The following is a 7,669-nucleotide window of genomic DNA, read 5'->3' as shown; positions in this document are numbered from 1 at the left end:
GGTCTTTAATCCATTTGGAGTTTATTTTTGTGTATGGTGTTAGGGAGTGTTCTAATTTCATTCTTTTACATGTGGCTGGGTGCTCTACACATTCAGAGAAATTTCTCGAGTCACAAACTATAGAAATGATCCCTGAAAGTATAGTCTTCCATCCTTCTGATTTTAGCTTTACTATTTTTTTTTACATTTTATTTTGGAATAGTTTTAGATTTGCAGAAAATTAGCAAAGATATTACAGAAATATTCTATATTCCGTAGATCCCATTTCCCCTAGTTTTACCATCATACATCTGTATGGTACATTTGTTACAATTAACGAAGCATTACTGACTGATAACATTTTGAACAGAAGTCCATGTGTTGCAAGAAGGGGGAGCCCTTCCAGGGCCTGAGAATGGTCTCTAGTCTAACACTTAGAAAGGAATGGTGGAGTTCCCGTCGTGGCGCAGTGGTTAACGAATCCGACTAAGAACAATGAGGTTGTGGGTTCGATTCCTGGCCTTGCTCAGTGGGTTAAGGATCTGGCGTTGCCGTGAGCTGTGGTGTAGGTTGCAGACGTGGCTCGGATCCCATGTTGCTGTGGCTGTGGTGTAGGCCAGTGGCTGCAGCTCCAATTGGACCCCTAGCCTGGTAACCTCCATGTGCCACGGGAGCGGCCCTAGAAAAGGCAAAAAGACAAAAATAAAATAAATAAACTTCTTAAAAAAAAAAAAAGAAAAAAGAAATGAATGGTCCCAGGAGACACAGGTGCTGACAAAGCAAAAGACTTTATCGGGAAGGGGCACCCAGCCGGAGAACAGCAGGGTAAGGGCATCCAGGGGAACTGCTGTGCCATGTGGCTTGCAGCCTCAGGTTTTATGGAATGGGGTTTGTTTCCAGGTTGTCTCTGGCCAGTTGTCTTGCTTGGCCGTACTTGGTCTGGCTCAGGGTCCTTCTTGGTGGTGCGCATCTCTCAGCCAAGATGGATTCCAGTGCCAAGGATCCTGGGAGGTTTGTTGTCTCCTCCCTTCCACTGGCCTTGCCCACATCATCTTGGTTAGTCTTCAGGGCCGCACCATGTGCCTTTTCGGGGCCTCCTGCTGTGAGACATCTCCTGCAAATGTGCTGTTGTTGTACTTGGCCAAGATGGACAGTTTTGGTCAATGGTCCCCTAGCACATGCATTATTCAGATCTCCTCAGTTTTTCTTTAATGTCCTTTTTGCTGTCCCAGGATCCCATTGTTACATTTAGTTGTCATGTCTCTGTCTGTAGGCTCCTCTAGGCTGAGACAGTTTCTTAGGTTTTCTTGGTTGTTTTGCTTTCTTTTCTTTTCTTTTTTTTTTTTTTCTTTTTTCTTTTTTTTTTTTTGCATTTTAGGGCTGTGCCTGAGGCATATGGAAGATCCCAGGCTAGGGGTTGAATCAGAGCTACAGCTGTCAGCCTACACCACAGCCACAGCAACAACAAATCCCAGCTGCGTCTGTGACCTACACTGCAGCTCATGGCAATGCTGGATCCTTAACCCACTGAGTGAGGCCAGGGATCGAACCCACATCCTCAGGGATACTAGTCGGGTTCTTAACCCACTGAGCCACAACAGGATCTCCAGGCTTTCTAGGTTTTGATGACCTGGACAGTTTTGAAGAGAACTGATCAGGTGTTTTACAGGATGACCCTCAGCTGGGATATGTCTGGTGTTTTTCTCATGATTGGACCAGGGTGAGGGGCTTGGGGAGGACCACAGAGGCAAAGCCCCTTCTCATCACACCAGGTCCAGGGCTCATGCCGTCAAGGTAAGCTTATCACTGTGATGTTGACCTTGATTGCCTGGCTGAGGTTGTGTCTGTCAGATGTAAAGCTCCCCCCCCTTTCTGTGCTGTGCCCTTCAGAAAGAAGTCGCTATTTACAGGCTATGCCTAAGAATCAGAAGTCACGTTTCATCTCCTTGAGGGCAGAGCATCTGTGTAAATCATTTGGGATTCTTCTGCCTGGGAGATTTGTCTCTTCTCATTGATTTATTTATTGAATCATTTGTTTACTTATAATGATTTTTTATTTTTTCCATTATAGCTGGTATAAGTGTTCCGTCAATTTTCTACTGCACAGCAAGGTGACCCAGTTACACATACATGTATACATTCTTTTTTTTTTTTTTGCTATTTATTGGGCTGCTCCTGCGGCATATGGAGGTTCCCCAGCTAGGGGCCGAATCGGAGCTGCAGCCACCGGCCTACGCCAGAGCCACAGCAACGAGGGATCCGAGCCGCGTCTGCAACCTACACCACAGCTCATGGCAACGCCGGATCGTCAACCCACTGAGCAAGGGCAGGGACCGAACCCGAACCTCATGGTTCCTAGTCGGATTCATTAACCACTGTGCCACGACGGGAACTCCTCTTTTTTTTTTTTTACTGCTAATACAATAGTACACTATGACAATTAATACAATACAGCTAATATAATAGTATATCACAACCAATCATGTATACATTCTTTTTTTTTTTTTAAATCAGTCTTTTTTTTGTCTTTTTCCCTTTTTCTAGGGTCATTCTCGAGGCATATGGAGGTTCCCAGCTAAGGGTCTAATCAGAGCTATAGCTGCCGGCCTACGCCACAGTCAGAGCAACTCGGGATCTGAGCCGCGTCTGCAACCTACACCACAGCTCACAGCAACGCCGGATCCTTAACCCACTGAGCAAGGCCAGGGACCAAACCCACAACCTCATGGTTCCTAGTTGGATTCGTTAACCACTGCACCACGACAGGAACTCCCATGTATACATTCTTGAATCATTTCTTTATATCCCTGTCAACTCACGGATTTTTTTTTATACTTTCCGTTATTGTGTCATTTGAATGGTTCCAACTTTGGTAACTTGTTACTTTTGACAAACTTAGTTCCACAAGAACATTCTGGAACATTCCCTGTAGGCAAGCAGAAACCAGGGGCTTATAAGGGGCTCAGTTAGGAGAAGGCTGTCCTCACACCCAGGGGCAGGTAGGGAAGAGACATGGTTTTAGGAGAAGGGAGCACCCACATGGGAGATTTTTCTTTTCATGGTTAATGTTAAAGAGGATAATGTAAGAGACATTAACAAAACACATTTTGTGAAGAAGAAAAGGGTCATCGGTAACCCTGCTTCCTTCATTCAATTTTTATTTTTTTAATTTTTTTTCATTAAACCGCACATATATTTCTCTGCATCATGAGACAATACATGCCTGCTAAGCTTAATGATGTTGTGGCTGGGAAAATTAATAAACAGAACCTTATCTAAAATGGAATAGATTTCCTGTCATGGCTCAGTGGTTAACATCCATAACAACTTGGGTTGATCCCTGGCCTCGCTCAGTGGGTTAAGGATCCGGCATTGCCGTGAGCTGTGGTGTAGGTCACAGATGCAGCTCAGATCACGAGTTGCTGTAGCTGTGGCGTAGGCTGGCAGCTACAGCTCTTGTTCGTCCCCTAGCCTGGGAACCTCCATATGCTGCCAGTGCGGCTCGAAAAGACAAAATGACAAAAATAAATAAATAAATAAATAAATAAATAAATAAATAATAAATAAAGTGGAATAGAGAGGTCAGAATGGTGAGCTCTTATGCCCTACCCCTCAAAATCAGTTCTAACAGAGAAAGAGATGATACTTTTGCATGACCAACAGGAAGGAGATTACTACTTTTTTTTGGGCGGGGGGGGGGGTGCAACACTTGTGGCATGCAGAAGTTCCTGGGCCAGGGATCGAACCCATGCCACAGCAGTGATCTCAGCCACAGAAGTGACAATGCTGGATCCTTAACCCACTGAGCCACAAGGGAACTTCTCAGGTTTAATATTTAAGGTACCCGATCTCTGAACAGGACTACACTTGGATCCTGGTAGGTTTCATGGCACCTTGAACTTCTCCAAACCTCAAACTAAGCACCAATTCTGAGGTTTTTCTCAGGTCAGCTGGCTACTGTTGAAATTGAATTCCAAATTTCTCTCTTATGGTCCAGCTCATATATGCTTCATTCAAAAACAGCACACCTGGAGTTCCCATCATGGTTAACGAATCTGACTAGTATCCATGAGGACACATGTTCAATCCCTGGCCTTGATCAGTGGGTTCAGGATCCAGCACTGCTGTGAGCTGTGGTGTAGGTCACAGATGCAGCTCGGATCCTGTGTTGCTGTGGCTGTGGTGTAGGCTGGCAGCTACAGCTCCAATTCGACCCCTAACCTGGGAAATCCATATGCTGCAGGGCCCTAAAAAGCAAAAACAAAAACAAAAACCACAGCAAACTTGACTCCGTTATTTGGGGAGGTCAAGATGACCTCGTTCTTGGAGACTTAAAGAAAAGCGCAATTAGGAGTTCCTGTCGTGGCACAGGGGTTAACAAATCCGACTAGGAACCATGAGGTTTTGGGTTCGATCCCTGGCCTTGCTCAGTGGGTTAAAGACTCGGCATTGCCGTGAGCTGTGGTGTAGGTCGCAGACGTGGTACAGATCTGGGGTCACTGTGGCTGTGGCGTAGGCTGGTGTCTACAGCTCCGATTAGACCCCTAGCCTGGGAACCTCCATATGTTGCAGGAAGCGGCCCTAGAAAAGGCAAAAAGACAAAAAAAAGAAAAACACAATTAGGCCACCTGCCCTTGGACATCCTAATTATCAGCTTCCTTTTTTCCTCTCTGTATTTGAGAAGGAAGGGAATGTCCTTTGGAGGACGTACCCCAAAACACAGGGCCTGTCATTGACCCAGAGGGTATTATAGCCAAGATCTGGACCCTTGTGACACAAGATTACTCCTCGTCTCAGGTCCGCTCCTTCCATTCCTCTTCTGATTAAGGTCACCAAAGAAATAATCATGGGATTGTCTTTGACTACCCTTTGTACCTGGCAGTGGAAGCCCTCCTCAATTCCCATCACACTCAATACTTTTCAATCGCCTCACCTGCTATGAAGTCATTTTGCTAACTGCTTTCCCCATAACTCTTTCAAATTGTAACCACCTCAACCCTGCTATTTCTCTCCTGTCCGTCACTGACACATCCGCTCATGACACTTTAACACCGACCGATTACCTTCGGACTCCCTGTAATACTTTCCAAGAGACTCCTCTAACCACTAATGGTTCCTAATTGAAGGATGATGATGGTAAACATGGAGCTGGATGTGCCATTACCCCTCTTAAAGTTGTTTTGGCAGCACATTTACCTTTGGCCACTTTGACCCAACAGGCTGAATTATACACTCTCGCTCAGGCTTGTACTTTAGCCAAAGGCAAAACTGCAAACATTTATACATATATCCAATATGCCTTTGGGGTAGCCCATGATTTTGAGATACTATGGAAACAGTGAGGTTTCCTTACCTCTAGTGGGGAAAATGTTTAAAATGGCTCTTATGGAGTTCCCGTCGTGGGTCAAGTGGTTAACAAACCTGACTAGTATCCATGTGGATGCGGGTGTGATCCCTGGCCTTGCTCTGTGGGTTAAGGATCCGGCATTGCCGTATCTGTGGTATAGGTTGCAGACACGGCTCAGATCCCACGTGGGCTGTGGCTGTGGCTGTGGTGTAGGCCAGCAGCTATAGTTCCAATTGGACAGCTAGCCTGGGAACCCCCAAATGCCGCAGGTGTGGCCCTAAAAAGACAAAAGACGAAATAATAATAATAATAAAATGGCTCTTATATCCCAAACACATTAGATGCCATACTTTTACCAGCTGCATTGGCTACCATTAAGATCCTTGGGTAGTTCAAGCTTGACTCCCTAGAGGCAAAAGGAAACCAGCTCACTGACATTTCTGCCAAAGATGTTGCTCTCAAAGGAACCAATGGTCAAACCTCTGTCATAGCCCAAAGGGGTGCTTCCTAAGGTAACAATCCAAAAAATAGACTAGATATGCCCAACAATTGGCCCCAGAAAAGGAAAGGCAATGTTGAAAATCTAGTAACTGTTGGTTTGATAAAAAGAAAGAACTCTGATTTGGGTCAAATAACAAATAAATCCTTCCAGAGAGGATTACCACTCCTTTTATATATAATAAAGGAGTGAAAAAAACATATAAATTATATATAAATAATATGTTATATATTATATATAATATATAAATATATAATATATAAACAGTATATTATATTAGTATTTAATACACTAGACTATATTAAATTCATATGATACACAATCCCTACTTCTTACATTAAATCAATGTATTAAACCATTGACCCACTGACAAAATAATACACATGAACCAATATTAGTGGGGAAAGATGACTAAGGCTGTAAAAGATGCTTACTTCTCCTGTCTCATTTGTCCAAGCTACAATCCAAGGAAACTGTTCATGCTGCTCCTGGACATTTTGAATTGCCTAACGGCCCACTGGAGGTTTGGGAAATGGATTTCATGCAGCTGCTGCCATCTCATGGATATAAATATATTTTAGTCATGGTCTGTATGTTTTCTCACTGAACTGAAGCTTTCCCTTGTAGACTGGCCACAGCCTCTGTGGCTAAAATTTTGTTGGAAAAGATTATTCCTGCCTGGCGAGCCCTTCCTGAACTTTATATGATAGAGGAACTCATTTTACAGGTCAGGTTTTTTGACAAAGCTGTATTTTTGTTTGTTTGTTTGTTTCTGTTTTTTGACTATATCCCTCAAATCTCTTTTATTTTATTTTTTTATTACTCAATGAATTTATTACATTTGTAGTTGTACAATGATCATCACAATCCAATTTTATAGGATTTCCATCCCACAACCCAAGCACATCCCCCCACCCCCCAAACTGTCTCCTTTGGAGACCATAAGTTTTTCAAATCTGTATTGTTTAGCCAGTTTACAACACTTTGGCTGTGCTCAATCCTCATTTCATCGGAGTTAGTTAAGCGTACTACCAGCACCATAAAGATTCAAAATTTGTGGATCCCCTCCAAATGTCTTGACCAAAAGCATTGCTGTTGGTCCTTCTAAATCTCAGATATGAAGTTCCCATTGTGGTGCAGTGGAAACTAATTTGACATTATCTGTGAGGATGTGGGTTTGATCCCTGGCCTCGCTCAGTGGGTTGGGGATCCGGCGTTGCTCTGAGTTGTGTAGGTTGCAGACATGGCTTGGACCCTGTGTTGCTGTGGCTGTGGTGTAGGCCTATCACCATAGCTTGGATTTGACCCCTAGCCTTGGAACTTCCCTATGCTGCAAGTGCAGCCCTAAAAAGCAAAAAAAAAAAAAAAAAAAAAAAAATCTCAGATACATGGGAGTTCCCGTCATGGCTTAGTGGTAATGAACCTGATTAGGATCCATAAGGACATGGGTTTGATCCCTGGTTAGCTTAATGGGTTAAGGATTTGGCATTGCTGTGGTTGTGTGTAGGCTGGCAGCTGCAGCTCAGATTTGACCCTACCCGGGAACCTCCATATGCCGCGGGTGCGACCCTAGAAATGAAAAAAAAAAAAAACAACCCCTCAGATACACCCTCTTTGGAGTTCATAAACTCCCACCCTTTGAGATACCACAGGACACTCAATGGCCCCCATCTCTTTTGATATGTGGTTGATAAAAGTACTTACACTTCAGGAGTTCCCATGTGGTGCAGTGGTTAACGAATCCGACTAGGAACCATGAGGTTGCAGGTTCGACCCTGGCCTTGCTCAGTGGGTTAAGGATCTGGTGTTGCCGTGAGCTGTGGTGTAGGTTGCAGAAGCGGCTC

Source organism: Sus scrofa, chromosome 2 (genome assembly GCF_000003025.6).
Source record: "Sus scrofa isolate TJ Tabasco breed Duroc chromosome 2, Sscrofa11.1, whole genome shotgun sequence".
NCBI classification, from domain to species: domain Eukaryota; kingdom Metazoa; phylum Chordata; class Mammalia; order Artiodactyla; family Suidae; genus Sus; species Sus scrofa.
This window is presented reverse-complemented; position numbering follows the sequence as displayed.